Source organism: Takifugu flavidus, chromosome 9 (assembly GCF_003711565.1).
Source record: "Takifugu flavidus isolate HTHZ2018 chromosome 9, ASM371156v2, whole genome shotgun sequence".
Classification (NCBI taxonomy): domain Eukaryota; kingdom Metazoa; phylum Chordata; class Actinopteri; order Tetraodontiformes; family Tetraodontidae; genus Takifugu; species Takifugu flavidus.
In genome coordinates, this window is record NC_079528.1 from 9009106 (window position 1) to 9025412 (window position 16307).

The 16307-nt window shown below is 52.6% G+C and overlaps 1 protein-coding gene and 1 long non-coding RNA gene across 3 annotated transcripts in view; one reads left to right on the top strand and one right to left on the bottom strand.

Moving 5' to 3' along the window:
* Nucleotides 1-16307, bottom strand: part of ppargc1b (peroxisome proliferator-activated receptor gamma, coactivator 1 beta) — a 39130-nt gene that overhangs the window by 19516 nt on the left and 3307 nt on the right.
* LOC130531513 (uncharacterized) lies at nucleotides 13840-15000 on the top strand. 2 transcript variants are annotated; one of them, XR_008952117.1, is made up of 4 exons: nucleotides 13840-13964; nucleotides 14069-14622; nucleotides 14673-14714; nucleotides 14779-15000. It is a non-coding gene; the product is annotated as an uncharacterized LOC130531513 (long non-coding RNA). The 2 variants fall into 2 exon arrangements; XR_008952116.1 differs by lacking the exon at nucleotides 13840-13964 and having other exon boundaries at nucleotides 13984-14622.

The window sequence follows — 16307 nt, forward strand, 5'->3', positions numbered from 1 at the left end:
CAGTGTGATTACACACACACACACACCACACACACACACACAACACACACACACACACACACACACACACACAGCGTGCATGTGTAAACGTATCTGGTCTGTGGATGTGGGTCAGCTGAGTCCATCCGTACACGTCCAGGAGCTTCACCCCTCCACTCATGGTCCACCTCACCTTCCCTCCATCACGTTTAACCTCCTCTCTGTTCTTCACCTCCTCCTCCACCTTCCTCCCCTCCACCTTCATCCTCTCCACCTTCCTCCTCCTCCACCTTCCTCCCCTCGTCGCCACCGTGCAGTGAGACCAACGTGCACGGCTGCATCAGCATGAGGTCAAAGCTCCTCCATCAGCCTCATAGCAGCTCTGAAATTGCTCTTCCTCCCACCTCCAGGTCCTTCTCCTCCTCATCATATCCTGAGTGAAACAGGTCTGTCCACCAGTGTTTGTGTTGAAATGCTTCTCCACCTTCACCCACCTCCACCTCCACCCACCTCCACCCACCTCCACCTCCACCCACCTCCACCCACCTCTCTACAGGTTTATCTGGGGGGGTGAACCTGATTTGGGATCATTTTGTTTTTTGATAAGAGACAAAGTTCTTATTTCTTTTTTTCCTCACACAGTGACCTAGTAAAGATTTGACCTCTGACCCTCAGGAACCTAAAGGAGCACAACCAGAATGGTGGAAATGTCTTCCTGAAGGACAACATTGTTTATCCTGCCGCCATTATTACGTTTGTATCGGATCCCCTCTGAGCACAGCTGGTGTAGCTCCGCCCTTTAGTTAACGTGCATGTGGGACACTGGTGCACGTCTGAATGAATCACGTAACAAAGTAAAGAATCGACAATGTAACGAGAAGTTTGGAGATGTTGTGACCAAAGAACCTCTCATCAGCCTGCTGCTGCAGCCAGAACCAAGAGCTCCCAGCTAATTACACACTTAATCAGCTCCGGCTTCTACTGCCACCCAGACATAAAAAACCTGAGTGTGTTTCACTACGTGAGTGTGTGTGTGTGTGTGTGTGGTGGTGTGTGTGTGGTGTGTGTGTGTGTGTGTGAGTGTGTGTGTGTGCGTGTGTGTGTGGTGTGTGTGTGTGTGTGTGTGTTTTACTCAAGACAAATTGTAGCTGATTGTGATTTCTGCATCAGTTGGAAGCTGCAGAAGCTAATGCAGAGCTGCCCCCCCTCACACACACACACACACACCACACACACACACACAACACACACACACAACACACACACACCCACACACACACACACCCACGCACACACACACACACAATCAATGATCCAAATAGCCTCATTGTGAGACCAAATCCCAGAGTAGTCCTGGGCCGCGGGCCCCTACAGGAGGCTGCATCCAGCTAACAGAAAAGCCTTATCAGCGCTCAACACAGACACACACATGCAAACACGTGCACACACACACACACACACACACACACACTGATGTCTTCTCAAGGTCGATTTGTTGGAAATGTGTAGATAAGCACAATGCAGCGGGTGAACCGCGGGTAGAGGGGACACGTAGAGGACCTCGGCACGAGGACATTTAGAGACGAGCTGAATTCTGATAGAGAAGAATAAGGAGAGGAGAGAAGAAGCCCCAGAAGATGCTGATCCCCTCAGAGGATCCGATGATCTGCTCACGTGCTGATGACAGAACAACCGTGCAGGAAGAAGGACAGAAGGAGAGGAGGAGGAGGAAACTGGACAGATTGGACAGATTTGAGGAGACGACAGAAGCAGAAAAGGAGGAGTTCTGATCCAGAGTCTGGTGGTACAGACGCATCACGACCCGCTGGTGTTTGTGAGGAACGTCTGCACGCTCCATTTGCCAGGTCACTCCTCCCACCCCCCATTGTCCTCTGCTCCGTCCCCCTTCTTCACCTGAAGGTTCAAGGGGGGGGGGGCTCCACAACCTTCCTGGTTACAGCTCAGATCTCAGATCCAGAACGGACCTGAGCTCAGAAGAACCACATGAACTAATCATGAGGGCAAACATGAAGGTTCCACCAGTGAGGACACAGGAACGCCGTCTGAAAGGCTCCTACACCTGGACTCAGCTGCCCCCCAGGAGGCTGGTCCAGGACCTGGACCTACGTCTTCCTGATCCAGAGTCCTGCAGCTGCACTCACACCTGGTTCTAAATCCCAGGACAGATCCATTATCTCAGAGATGATGTCATTCTAGAATCAAACTTTGAGACAACGTTGGGTGAGAACACACACACTCACACACACACACACACGCACGCACACACACACACAGTAAGCATGTAAAGTAGGTTAGTAATGCTTCAAGGTCACAAAGGTCGCTCATGTCCTCCCTAAATATAGTGGGTGAAAGGTCAGCGTGCAGCTAAGGAGCAGCACCAGCCGGCCTCCCAAATTTAGCCCCCAGATATCTGACAAGCATTCCCTCCACAACATCAAAGCAACGCAGGGCCCCTCCTCCTCAGGGGCTGTGGTGCACCTGATCATGGACGCAGGACCAGGTGCACCACAGCTCCTCAGGGGCTGTGGTGCACCTGATCATGGAGGCAGGACCAGGTGCACCTGATCATGGAGGCAGGACCAGGTGCACCACAGCTCCTCAGGGGCTGTGGTGCACCTGATCATGGACGCAGGACCAGGTGCACCACAGCTCCTCAGGGGCTGTGGTGCACCTGATCATGGACGCAGGACCAGGTGCACCTGATCATGGAGGCAGGACCAGGTGCACCTGATCATGGAGGCAGGAAGCTTCTGCCCATTTCAGCCACCGTCTCCTCAGAGCTGCCACACTGAGAAGCTCCACTGGATCAGAGATCTGAATAAATGATCCACTGGCAGCAGCCTGGGGCACACCTGACCCCCCACACCTGACCCCCCCACACCTGACCCCCCACACCTGACCCCCCCACACATGACCCCCCACACCTGACCCCCCACACCTGACCCCTCCACACATGACCCCCCACACCTGACCCCTCCACACATGACCCCCCCACTGCTGCTGGGGGGTGTTTTGAAACTTGAGCTCCTGTAGGAGATACGACCTTCACTGAAGGGGCACACACACACTCACACACTCACACACTCACACACTCTCACACACACACACACACACTCTCACACACACCACACACACACACCACTCACACACACACCACACACACACACACACTCTCACAACACACACACACACACAACACACACACACACACACACTCACCACACACACACACTCTCACACACACACACACTCACCACACACACACACACACACACAACACACACACTCACACACACACACACACCACACTCTCACACACACACACACTCTCACACACACACACACACTATCCAGTTAAAATATGCAGCTCACACAAAACCTTCTTGCACCATCAGGACAGATCCACATCCAACATTTCCAAAACTTCATTTAATTAATTTGAACTTGAACAGAGACGAGAATCAGAAAGACACAGGTGACCGGGGGCAACAGACACAGGTGACCGGGGGCAGCAGACACAGGTGACCGGGGGCAGCAGACACAGGTGACCGGGGGCAACAGACACAGGTGACCGGGGGCAACAGACACAGGTGACCGGGGGCAACAGACACAGGTGACCGGGGGCAACAGACACAGGTGACCGGGGGCCAACAGACACAGGTGACCGGGGGCAACAGACACAGGTGACCAGGGAGAGACGAGTGACTTCCCTCCGGCAGGTCAGGCAGCAGCTCTGTGCGATGGTTCTAAACCCCGGAGCTGCTCTAGGCGATGGTTCTAAACCCCAGAGCTGCTCAGGGCGATGGTTCTAAACCCCAGAGCTGCTCAGGGCGATGGTTCTAAACCCCAGAGCTGCTCTGGGCGATGGTTCTAAACCCCAGAGCTGCTCTGGGCGATGGTTCTAAACCCCAGAGCTGCTGATGCTGTGGTGAAATAACACATTCAGAACCACAAGAGTGTTGCTTTGAGGCCTGATCTGAACTTATTACAGGGTCCCTGCAGACGCTCTGTAAACATCGGAAATTATTATTTACTGTGTCTAAAAAAGGTCTTAAACATCTTGAACTGTAGGCGAGGGTCGCCATGGTAACCACCGGGCTAAAAAGGCCTCTGCAGTTGCCACCCTGGATGACTGAGCAGTCCAGAAGAACAGTAGTGACTCATGAAAGAATTGGGAAGAGCTGCAAGGCCGGACTTTAACGCACGCACGTACGCACGCACGTACACACACATGCACAATCATGAATGCATGATCATGTTGATTCTAACGTACTGGTCACACACTGGGAACAAACCAGTGGCTCAATGCTAACGCCACAACAAAACAACAACAAACTTAAAATTTTAGAGCAGCTCACTACTCAAAATAAAGGAATAAAGTCAGCTGACAGGTGGCCTCAGGCACCGTCCACTCCATCAGCATCCCCTGCAGCATGCTGTCGTTGCCATAGTTACCATCAAAAAGGGACCAGCACAGCACAGACCAGGAATGGATGGATGGATGGATGGATGGATGGATGATGGATGGATGGATGGATGGATGATGGATGGATGGATGGATGGATGGGTGGATGGATGATGGATGGATGGATGGATGGAAGGATGATGGATGGATGGATGGATGATGGATGGATGGATGGATGGATGGATGATGGATGGATGGAAGGATGATGGATGGATGGATGGATGATGGATGGATGGATGGATGGATGGGTGGATGGATGATGGATGGATGATGATGATGGATGGATGGATGGATGGATGATGGATGGATGGATGATGGATGGATGATGGATGGATGGTGGATGGATGGATGGTGAAACTGACCAGACTGATAACACAGTATCAGAATCTCCTGGCAAAGTGAGGACATTTTTGCTGGTCCTCACACCTTCAAACAAATGTTTGAGGGTAAAGACCTGGTTTTATTGGTTAGGCCTGAGTTCAGGTCGGGGTCAAAGGTCAGAGGTCAGAGGTCAGGGTTAGGTAATATATTATCTATGAAAGTACCCACAAAAATAGATATGTGAGGATGTGTGTGAGACTCATCTCATCAGTACATCACTGTTGTGGAGACAGACGGGTGGAGCATCTGCTCAGGGAGGCAACACTGTAGACAGGCAGGCAGACAGACAGGCAGGCAGGGAGACAGGGAGACAGACAGACAGACAGACAGGCAGGCAGGCAGGCAGGCAGGCAGGCAGGCAGGCAGGCAGGCAGGCAGGTAGACAGACAGGCAGACAGGCAGACAGGGAGACAGGCAGGCAGGCAGACAGGCAGGCAGACAGGCAGGCAGACAGGGAGACAGCACCATTTCTGTGTGGCTAACTCAGGCTAATATTTAGACCCACTACACCAGAGCAGTTACAGGCTCCGCCCACAACAGGATTCAGGTCTCGGGTCAGAACTGGACCCTGAAGCCCCCTGAGACGGAGCTCAGTTGGGTGTGAGGAGTTTCTGGATGGAGGAGTTGGATGATCCATGAAGAGAGCAGATCAATGCCATGGGTCATGTGATACACCCACCTGGAGGCCCTGAGCATGGTGCCACGCGGACCTCAGCGGCTCCGTCACACAGGAATTCACCTGGAATTCTGCTGGAATTCTGCTGGAATTCTGCTGGATGGACGCCAACACAAACCTCCGTCACACCACAAATGTTTGACTCCAGGATTTTACACAGCAGAAGCAGAAACGTCGACTGTCCAGCTCGTAATTAAGCTCCATCATCACAAAGTCAAACAGTCAGGTCGGAACCGCAGGAAACGGAACCGCAGGAGTGCCGGGCCCAGACACATCCCGTCTCACACACCTGACCCACCTCCGGTCAGCCCACGTCAGCCCAAAATGGGTTGCTAGGCAACAAACAAGCAGGTAAAGGCTTGACATTAACACCAGCAGGCACGGAGACGCTAAAGCTCCACTGCTGCTTCACTCGCCTGCTGCATCTCCTTGGAGACGCTCAGCATTCATGTCACACACACACGCACACACACACACACACACACGCACACACACGCACACACACGCACACACACGCACACACTCCAACACTATTAATGATCTCTCATTCAGATCTGTGAATCCTCTCGCTGGGAGCACCAGGGTGGGGAGGGAGAGGATGAGGAGTGTGTGTGTGGTGTGTGTGTGTGTGTGTGTGTGTGTGTGTGTGTGTGTGGTGTGTGTGTGTGTGTGTGTGTGGTCCCACAGCTCCTCTCCATTACACACTCATCTGTGAAAACACCTCCTGGGGCCACGTGACAGCGAGGGGCCGAGTTTCTGAGGCCAACTGCTCCAACAATGTGAGCTCCCTTTGCATTTGAATGCAGCCACGCAGGCTCCGACTTCCACTTCTCTTTTCTCCCTGTTGCTTCTCTCCTTCTCTCCATCCTGTGCTTTTCCTCTCGCTCTCTTTCTCCTCCAGCGTCCTCTCGCTCCCCCATTGTCCCGCTCCACCGTCTACAGCAGCTTTTAGCCCATCGTCTTCGTTCTGAGGTGGATTTTCAGACTACAGCTGTGATTGACACACATTTCAGTCCTCTTTGCACCTCTGATGCTTCTCCCCCCTGCCCCCCTACCTCCCCTGCCCCCCCCCCCCATCAGTCTTCTCCCCCCTGCCCCCCCATCAGTCTTCTCCCCCCTGCCCCCCCACCTCCCCTGCCCCCCCCCCCCATCAGTCTTCTCCTCTCCTGCCTCCTCCTGCTGATATGCAGCAGTCATGAAGGTCGCTCAGCTCCAGACCTGAAGGTCAGACAGGCACGGTGGATGCAGCATGTGCTGCTATGCAGTATAAAGAGAGGGATTATCCTGGGCCCCTCCCCCCCCCCCCCACCGCCACCCTGCAGTACAGGTGAGTGGATCAGAAACACGTCAGAGGATCATTGATCTGGGAATGAAACGACCTCCGGCTTCTGTCAACCACAGGAGCAGCTGTTAATCTCCAACATCTTCCACGGCTTCCAAGGCCAACGGAGGAGCGAAGGAATGTTTCATCATGATTATCTGACCGTCAAATAGAAACGACCCCAGAGAGTCACAGCTGAGCCTCGACGGCACCTCCGTCCCTCGTTCGTGCGTGTTACTCTTCCATCTTCAGGCTTCGGTTGTTCTGCTGAACGTCTGGAGCTCCACAGGTGTCCTGTGATTAGAGGAGCAGCAGCAGTGATGGTCCTGGGACCAGCATCAGCCTGATCCGTCAATCACAGCTTATTTGTTTTAGACTGTGGAGTTTGGTGATGGTTCCGATCCAAACCTCCATTTCTGGAGGTGCTGATGCTTCCAGTCAGGTGCCCAACGTGTGTTTTCCATCGCTCATCTCAAACCTCTGGTGGCTAAGAAAGTGTCTCTCTTCCCCAGGGTTTGGAACATGCTGCCTGGCCCAGATAGACAAGTCAGACCCCCGTCAGAACCGCGGAGCTAATATGATACCAGGGAGCGATGCCCTGATGGGAAAGGAAGCAGATGGTGTGAAAATAAAACATCGTTGAGGTAAAAACGAGCGCCGAGCTTCCACCAGCAGGAATCAGAGCCGGTCGTGTGTGTCCACGTGGACTTTGAGTTCTGGGGTCGAGTCCAAACAACCAACCAGCTGCTGCAGCCGAGAATTTACTTCCAAAACTTTGTCCCAGTTTCCTCACCTGTGCACACTCTCCTCTAGCACACGCTCCACGTGCACAAACACACGTATGATCAGAAACACACGCATGTGGCAGAAACCTTCTGACCCTCAGAGTAGAACTGTCTGAGTCAGCTGCAGCCGTGCACGCGGCCGTGCACGAGGCCGTGCAGTTTAATACCCGTGCCTACATCTGCGTCACTCAATGCTCATTCTGCAGCAGATCTGGACACACACACACACACACGCACACACACACGCACACACACACGCACGCACACACACACACACACACACACACAACATCTAGAAACATAGATGAACCGTATATAAATCTGCGGCTGAATCGGTCCCCTTCAGGACTGGCCAGCAGGGGGCGCTCAGTGTCCCGTTCTACTTCAACGTGCAGGTCAACGACGAGGGTCTGACGGTCCTGGGGACAGCGGACAGGTCTCCAGCTGCTCTGCAGGGTTCGGGCTTTGGGTGAGAGTCAGTCCTGTGACTTTAACTGCAGCAGACGAGGAAAGTTTAGCAATTCGGGAAAAACCCAGCAGCAGATCAACACTCAGGCTAGTTCCTCCCGCAGGCCCAGACGTTAGGCTGCTTAGGCAAATGTGAGCAGATAACCACGGCTTATTGGCTTAACACACACAGAATTAGACCAGTCCAACCAGTCACACCAATTCGAACTCACACAATGTATCAGGAGAGGAAGAGGAGTTACACATTTAAATGCCAATGAGTGCGTGTGTGTGTGTGTGTGTGTGTGTGTGTGGTGTGTGTGTTGCTAGGCTGAAGTTCATAGGACAGAGGAGCTCCTGCAGCAGCACGACCATATTAGGTAGAAAAGAGAGAGAGCCAAACAAAGGCAGAGAGACAAAGACTTTGAACTGAAAACTTTGACCTCCTGGTTTATCTCATAATAACAGTTCTGCATAAAATGAACCTGCTTCTGAAGAATGTGTGTGTGTGCGTGTGTGAGTGTGTGAGTGTGAGTGTGTGTGCGTGCGTGTGAGTACACAGGAAGCGGCTCGAGGCTTCAGACCCTGAACACAACACCCCTCCTGTCGTTTACCTCCTCGTTTGCATGTCTGCGGTGCTTCGTGCTCGTCCCTCTGCTGCGTGACTCTGCACCACCTGACCTCTTTTCTGCTCTCTCTCTTTTCACTTTTCATTTAATCCCTCTCTCCACCAGCTGCCTGTTTTTGTTTGCTACTCTTCCATTTACTCTTGATATCTTCTCCTATTCTTTCTGATTTCAGTGCGGCTTATCCGACTCAAATTTTGACACACGCACACACACACACAACACACACACACACACACACCACACACACACACACACACACACACACACACACACACACACACACAGAAGGGGTTGGTGGTCTGATTCCCCTGCAGGGGATTTGAGGAGGAAGATATTTGTTTGAAGAAAAGTGTCGTTGAAGCAGAACCAGAGATTCCAGCCATATAAACGGTAAACGTCACGACTAACGTCCGTGTTCTATTCTCTGATTTTTGTAACTCTTATTTTGAAAGGTCCGGTGTGGATTTCCACTTCCTTGTCTTTGATGTGCCTGATAGGCAACATCAAAGAGCAGCTCAAAGCTAAAAGTCCTCACAAGCTTTAATTGGAATGGATGCTATTAATCTGGGCGCTGAAACATCGCTGATGTTCTCGGTATTGGTGGAGCCTCTTTCTTCACACATGCTGAATGTTTCTGCAGATGATTTGAGATGAAGGTGCGGGCCTCACCTAAGCCCCGCCCCCTGCCAAGCACGCCATGAAGCTGTTGGATTTAGTCGGTATCATTAGTTAACCTGGTCCATCAACCGCGAGGTGGCTGGAGCCACCCGGGTCACGGTTAGGCAGCTTTGTGAGGACCGCAGTGTGACACAGGCATGATGGACTCTCTCTCCTGACCGCGTGTGTGTGTGTGTGTGTGTTGTGTGTGTGTGTGGTGTGTGTGTGTGAGTGAGATCTTGTCCTTGAAACAACCTTGAGCTGGTTCATTAGTGCTGGAGACAAAGCAGCTGAAGCAAACAGAAGTGACCCACGGTGGGTCTGACGCCTCTGGTCCCGCTCCATCCTCCACAGAGCTGCAGGATCGCTGCAGCTTTTTAACGACGCCACAGCGATGACGGTGAAATAATCCAGAATAATCCTAATCTCCACCAATCGTCTTCAACCAGATTTCATGGAGACAGATCAAGTGTGCTCCTGCAGAACCTTCTGAAGGTTCTGATGAGTGACGGGAGACAGTTCTGCTGGTTTCCTCTCATATGGAACTAGACCAAGGATGGAGGGAGGGAGGGAGGGATGGAGGGATGGATGAGGGAGGGAGGGAGGGAGGAAGGGAGAGAGGGAGGGATGGAGGGATGAGGGAGGGAGGGATGGATGGATGGAGGAAGGGAGGGAGGGAGGGAGGGAGGGAGGGAGGGATGGAGGAAGGGAGGGAGGGAGGGAGGGATGAGGGTGGGAGGGAGGGAGGGAGCAAGGGATGAGGGAGGGAGGGAGGGAGGGATGAGGGAGGGAGGGATGGAGGGATGAGAGAGGGAGGGAGGGAGGGATGAGGGAGGGAGGGAGGGTGACACACACACAACAGACGTCCTACACACACTTCACACTTGTCAAACACCCACAAACCTCAGAGGCTGTTTCATCTGAGACGTGTGTGAGGAACCAAACACACACTTGCACAGCACTTTATTCTCCATGCGTGTGCGTGTGTGTGTGTGTGTGTGGGTGTGTGTGTGTGAGTGAGATCTTGTCCTTGAAACAACCTTGAGCTGGTTCATTAGTGCTGGAGACAAAGCAGCTGAAGCAAACAGAAGTGACCCACGGTGGGTCTGACGCCTCTGGTCCCGCTCCATCCTCCACAGAGCTGCAGGATCGCTGCAGCTTTTTAACGACGCCACAGCGATGACGGTGAAATAATCCAGAATAATCCTAATCTCCACCAATCGTCTTCAACCAGATTTCATGGAGACAGATCAAGTGTGCTCCTGCAGAACCTTCTGAAGGTTCTGATGAGTGACGGGAGACAGTTCTGCTGGTTTCCTCTCATATGGAACTAGACCAAGGATGGAGGGAGGGAGGGAGGGAGGGAGGGATGGAGGGATGAGGGAGGGAGGGAGGGAGGGAGGAAGGGAGAGAGGGAGGGATGGAGGGATGAGGGAGGGAGGGATGGATGGATGGAGGAAGGGAGGGAGGGAGGAGGGAGGGAGGGAGGAGGGAGGGAGGGAGGGAGGGAGGGATGAGGGTGGGAGGGAGGGAGGGAGGGAGCAAGGGATGAGGGAGGGAGGGAGGGAGGGATGGAGGGAGGGAGGGATGGAGGGATGGATGAGGGAGGGAGGGAGGGATGAGGGAGGGAGGGAGGGTGACACACACACACAACAGACGTCCTACACACACTTCACACTCGTCAAACACCCACAAACCTCAGAGGCTGTTTCATCTGAGACGTGTGTGAGGAACCAAACACACACTTGCACAGCACTTTATTCTCCATGCGTGTGCGTGTGTGTGTGTGTGTGTGTGTGTGTGTGTGTGTGTGTGTGTGTGAGTGATGTAGAAAAAAGCAGATCATCTGATGGGGCAGCTGTAGCGTGCACACACACACACACACACACACACTAATCTTCTTCCTCACTGTTTAGTCATCTTACAGCTGTATTTTCCATCTTCTGCTCAGGTCACCTGAGGCGTCTCCAGGTAACCGAGCGGACGCTCCTCCCCAGGTGGGATCACCAGGGAACGTCCTGCTTTGTGTCCATCAGGGTGAACCAGGAGCAAGTCAGGATCGTGGTTCTACACCGTCAGCACTGACAGGTGAGACACTCATACACACCCAAATATCTAGATGACAATAAGAAAACCATAAACACACATTACACCCAGCTTACACAACCCCCCCACACACACACACACACACGCACGCACAGGTTCAGACACACACCAAGGAATTTGTTGCCTCATAACTGTGACATTCCTCTGATCAACAACACACCCAGCTCAGCATGGAGAAGAACCAGAGTGGAGAACATGCAGAACACACAGAACCCCCGTCAGTGCTGAACGGAACCTCCGTCAGCGCTGAACAGAACCTCCGTCAGCGCTGAACAGAACCCCCGTCAGCGCTGAACAGAACCCCCGTCAGCGCTGAACAGAACCTCCCGTCAGCGCTGAGCAGAACCCCCGTCAGCGCTGAACAGAACCTCCGTCAGCGCTGAGCAGAACCTCCCGTCAGCGCTGAGCAGAGAACCCCCGTCAGCGCTGAACAGAACCTCCCGTCAGCGCTGAACAGAACCCCCGTCAGCGCTGAACAGAACCCCCGTCAGCGCTGAACAGAACCTCCCGCCACCTTCTTCAGAGGTCCAGTCGGTTCTCTCTCACTGACACTCAGGTTCTCCAAGCTGCTGGTTCCATCTGCAGGCCGACATGTTGCAGCAGGTCCCACCGATGGAGGACACACCTGTCAGAGGTCATGTGACCATAGGTAAGACAGGACCTTCTGAAATACACGCCACACATACAGTATCACCTTCTGGGTCAGAGGTCAACCACATTTCCTGCCTGTGTGTGTGTGGACATGTGTGTTTGCACGTCGGGGGTCAACAGGTCAGCCTGCAGAACCTTCAGCTGCTGCCCATGTTCTGGCCCAGCTGCAACTGAGAGCTGAGCTGAATGTGAACTCAGAAAACTGCTTAGTCCTCACAAACTGTGTGTGTGTGTGTGTGTGGTGTGTGTGTGTGTGTGTGTGGTGTGTGTGTGTGTGTGTGTGTGGTGTGTGTGTGGTGGTGTGTGTGTGTGTGTGCGTGTGTGAGTGTGTGTGTGTGTGTGTGTGTGTGCTTGTTTTCCCTGCACCAAAGTCACAGTACGACTGAGCGATGTGGTCACGCGAGCAGCCTTTGGGAAGTAGGTCAATGAGTGAGCACGTGAGAGAGAAAGAGAGGGGTGTGTGTGTGTGTGGTGTGTGTGTGTGTGTGTGTGTGTGTTGTGTGTGTGTGTGTGTGTGTGTGTGTGTGTGTGTGTGTGTGTGTGTGTGTGTGGGGGGGGGGGGGGTCATGACTGGATATAAAATGAGGTAGAACGAATCAGAACATGCTGAGGGATGAGTGACAGCAGAAAATGACCAAGATCAGAACATACTGCATATTAACATTTCAAAGGCGTGTGTGTGTGTGTGTGTGCGCGTGTGTGTGTGTGTGCGTGTGTGTGTGCGGGGGGTGTGTTTGTGTGTGAAAGAGTATGCATCTAAAAGAACACTGATGGCCTCTCCCACCTGCACGTCCAAACCTGCTTTTTAGGTTTCAACCCACGTCTCTCACACACACACACACACACCACACACACACACACACACACACACACACCACACCACACACACACACTCTACAATAGACCAATGTGATGTTTTAACTACAGCAGTAGTTGTTCCCAGTGGCACCAGTATCGGTGCCCCCCCCCCCCAGGTGTGGGCAGGGCGAACTGAGCGGCGATGCTGTAGATTACCCACGAACCTTGAATGCACCATGTAATCCCATAATCCGGCTGGATTATGGGATGGCCTGTGTATGTGTAGATAGATGTGTATGTGTGTGTCAGCCAGGCTTGTGTGTGAGTGCTCATCAACAGCATCAGCAGCATCCATCCAACACAGGTGTGTGAGGAGCAGCACAGGTGTGTGAGGAGCAGCACAGGTGTGTGTGAGGAGCAGCACGGTGTGTGAGGAGCAGCACAGGTGGTGTGAGGAGCAGCACGGGTGTGTGTGAGGAGCAGCACAGGTGTGTGAGGAGCAGCACGGGTGTGTGAGGAGCAGCACAGGTGTGTGAGGAGCAACACGGGTGTGTGAGGAGCAACACGGGTGTGTGAGGAGCAACACGGGTGTGTGAGGAGCAGCACGGGTGTGTGAGGAGCAAAACAGGTGTGTGAGGAGCAACACAGGTGTGTGAGGAGCAGCACGGGTGTGTGAGGAGCAGCACAGGTGTGTGTGAGGAGCAGCACGGGTGTGTGAGGAGCAGCACAGGTGTGTGAGGAGCAGCAACAGGTGTGTGAGAGCAGCACAGGTGTGTGAGGAGCAACACGGTGTGTGAGGAGCAGCACAGGTGTGTGAGGAGCAGCACGGGTGTGTGAGGAGCAGCACAGGTGTGTGAGGAGCAGCACGGGTGTGTGAGGAGCAGCACAGGTGTGTGAGGAGCAGCAGGGTGTGTGAGGAGCAAGCACAGGTGTGTGAGGAGCAACAAGGTGTGTGAGGAGCAGCACAGGTGTGTGAGGAGCAGCACAGGTGTGTGAGGAGCAGCACGGGTGTGTGAGGAGCAGCACAGGTGTGTGAGGAGCAGCACGGGTTGTGTGAGGAGCAGCACAGGTGTGTGAGGAGCAGCAACAGGTGTGTGTGAGGAGCAGCACAGGTGTGTGAGGAGCAGCACAGGTGTGTGAGGAGCAACACAGGTGTGTGAGGAGCAGCAACAGCATCAAACACTGAAAACACAGACGTCAGCCACCGTCGTCCTGGAAACCTTCAGACCTTCTTTATCAGCACTGTCACAGAGCTGAGAAGATCAGCGTGCACCTGCATCCATCCATCCTGCATCCATCCATCCTGCATCCATCCATCCTGCATCCATCCATCCTGCATCATCCATCCTGCATCCATCCTGCATCATCCATCCTGCATCATCCATCCTGCATCCATCCATCATCCATCCATCACTCTGAGACACTGAGCTGTCGTCAACATGATCAGACCAGAAACAGCTCAGAGCTGCTGAGTTCCTTGTGGCAACAAGATGCCTGTGATGAATGCAAATACTGTATCAATCAAAGGTTATCTGAGGACAGCTAGCATGAATCTACACACCCGCGTCAGCACATGTGCTTGAATAATTAGTGGAAGCCAGGTTACACCAGGTTACACCAGGTTACACCAGGTTTACGCCAGGTTACAGCAGTTTTACAACAGGTTTAGACCAGTTTACTGCAGGTTTACACCAAGTTTACACCAGGTTACAGCAGGTTACACCAGGTTACAGCAGGTTACACCAGGTTACACCAGATTACACCAGGTTACAGCAGGTTTACACCGGGTTTACGCCAGGTTACAGCAGGTTTACACCGGGTTTACAGCAGGTTTAGACCAGGTTACAGCAGGTTTACACCAGGTTACAGCAGGTTTCCTTGGCACCACCTGCTGCACGAATGGATCAAACTGGTTCTGGCCCACCACGGTCCTGATAAATGTCTTCAAACATGTCTGTGCTACTCGTACAGCTGCTTGGGCCCTGTCCACTATCAAGCATGTTGGTGTAGACTGAAACCTGAGACAGAGCTCATATAACTGGCATAAATACTGAATAAATTATTGGTGTTGTTAAGTGTGTCTAACAAAAGTGTAACAAATAAGTGTTTTCATCCTGCTGGTTTGCAAAGGCATCATACACAAACTCTAAGTACTTTGAAGCAAAATCCACAAACTACAAACTACGACATACTTAATATAGCAAAAGCCTTCATAAACATGAGCAGCAGAAGAAAAGATGAGTTTCAGTGTCGCAAATCCAACTTTAAAGATCTAAGAAGCTTAAATATGAGATTGTGCTCTAAAAAAGAGCTGGAAACACCTGTGTCCTCCAAATATGAGTTCAGTAGAGAGGAGGGAGGGGGGCAGAGGGAGAGGGGGGGTGAGTAGTCTCTGCAGCAGCCCCCCATCCAGGAAGACCTGCTTCTTCTCTGATGGGTCAGATGAGGCTCTGGGATTCTCAGCTGGTCATTAATGCTGAATAAGCAGGTTCAACGTCAGCAAATGTGTGAAGAGGCAACAATCAGACCACTTTTGAAGGTAAATAATGAGCGGCAGCACGGTTCACCGGGCTCCTGCGGTTCCTCGGGTTCCGCTGAGCAGCTGACCGATCACCCTGCAATTAATTATTGAGAGCCCCCCAGTTGCCTGAGCTAACTTTGGCTAACACGTGACACACATGCAGTTCATGTTTCAGACAAACAAAGCGCACATCGACCCAACAACCTTGGGGGGAGGATCTGATGACCCTCAGAGGGGCTGAGAGGAAGCGGCCATATTCCCACACACCCCCCACCCCACCTCCTGACCTCTGACCTGATTAAATATGTTCAAGCACTGGAGATCGATCTCCACCCCCCCCACGCCAGGAATGCATATTTAATCAGGTAATTAATAATTAATTCATGGTTAATCACTTATCAACCACTCTGCAAAGGCAGATAAGGATGAAAAAGCCCAACTCGCCAACAGAGTCTAAGGTCATTCAGGTTTTCCCAGTTCTTATGAGGACCGTTGGCTCCTCCCCTGACCTCTGGGCTCCCCCTGGGCTCTGCTTCTGGCCCACTACCTTTCCTCATTTAGGCTCCATTATTTGAAAAAAGTGAGATAAAAATAAGATGTGGATTTGAGTACTGAAAGCATTCCCACACTGCCCATTAATATTGGTGTGTGTGTGTGTGTGTGTGTGTGTGTGTGTGTGTTCAGCACAGACAGACCAGCTGAGCACCTGCATCTCTGCACATCACAACTGTATCAGAAACACAAAGATCTCATCTGTCTCAGGATGCACTTAGAATAAATCTATCAATGTAAAAATAGTAAACGGAGCCAAGTGCCCGCACGCACACACACACACGCACGCACGCACACACACGCACACACGCACACACG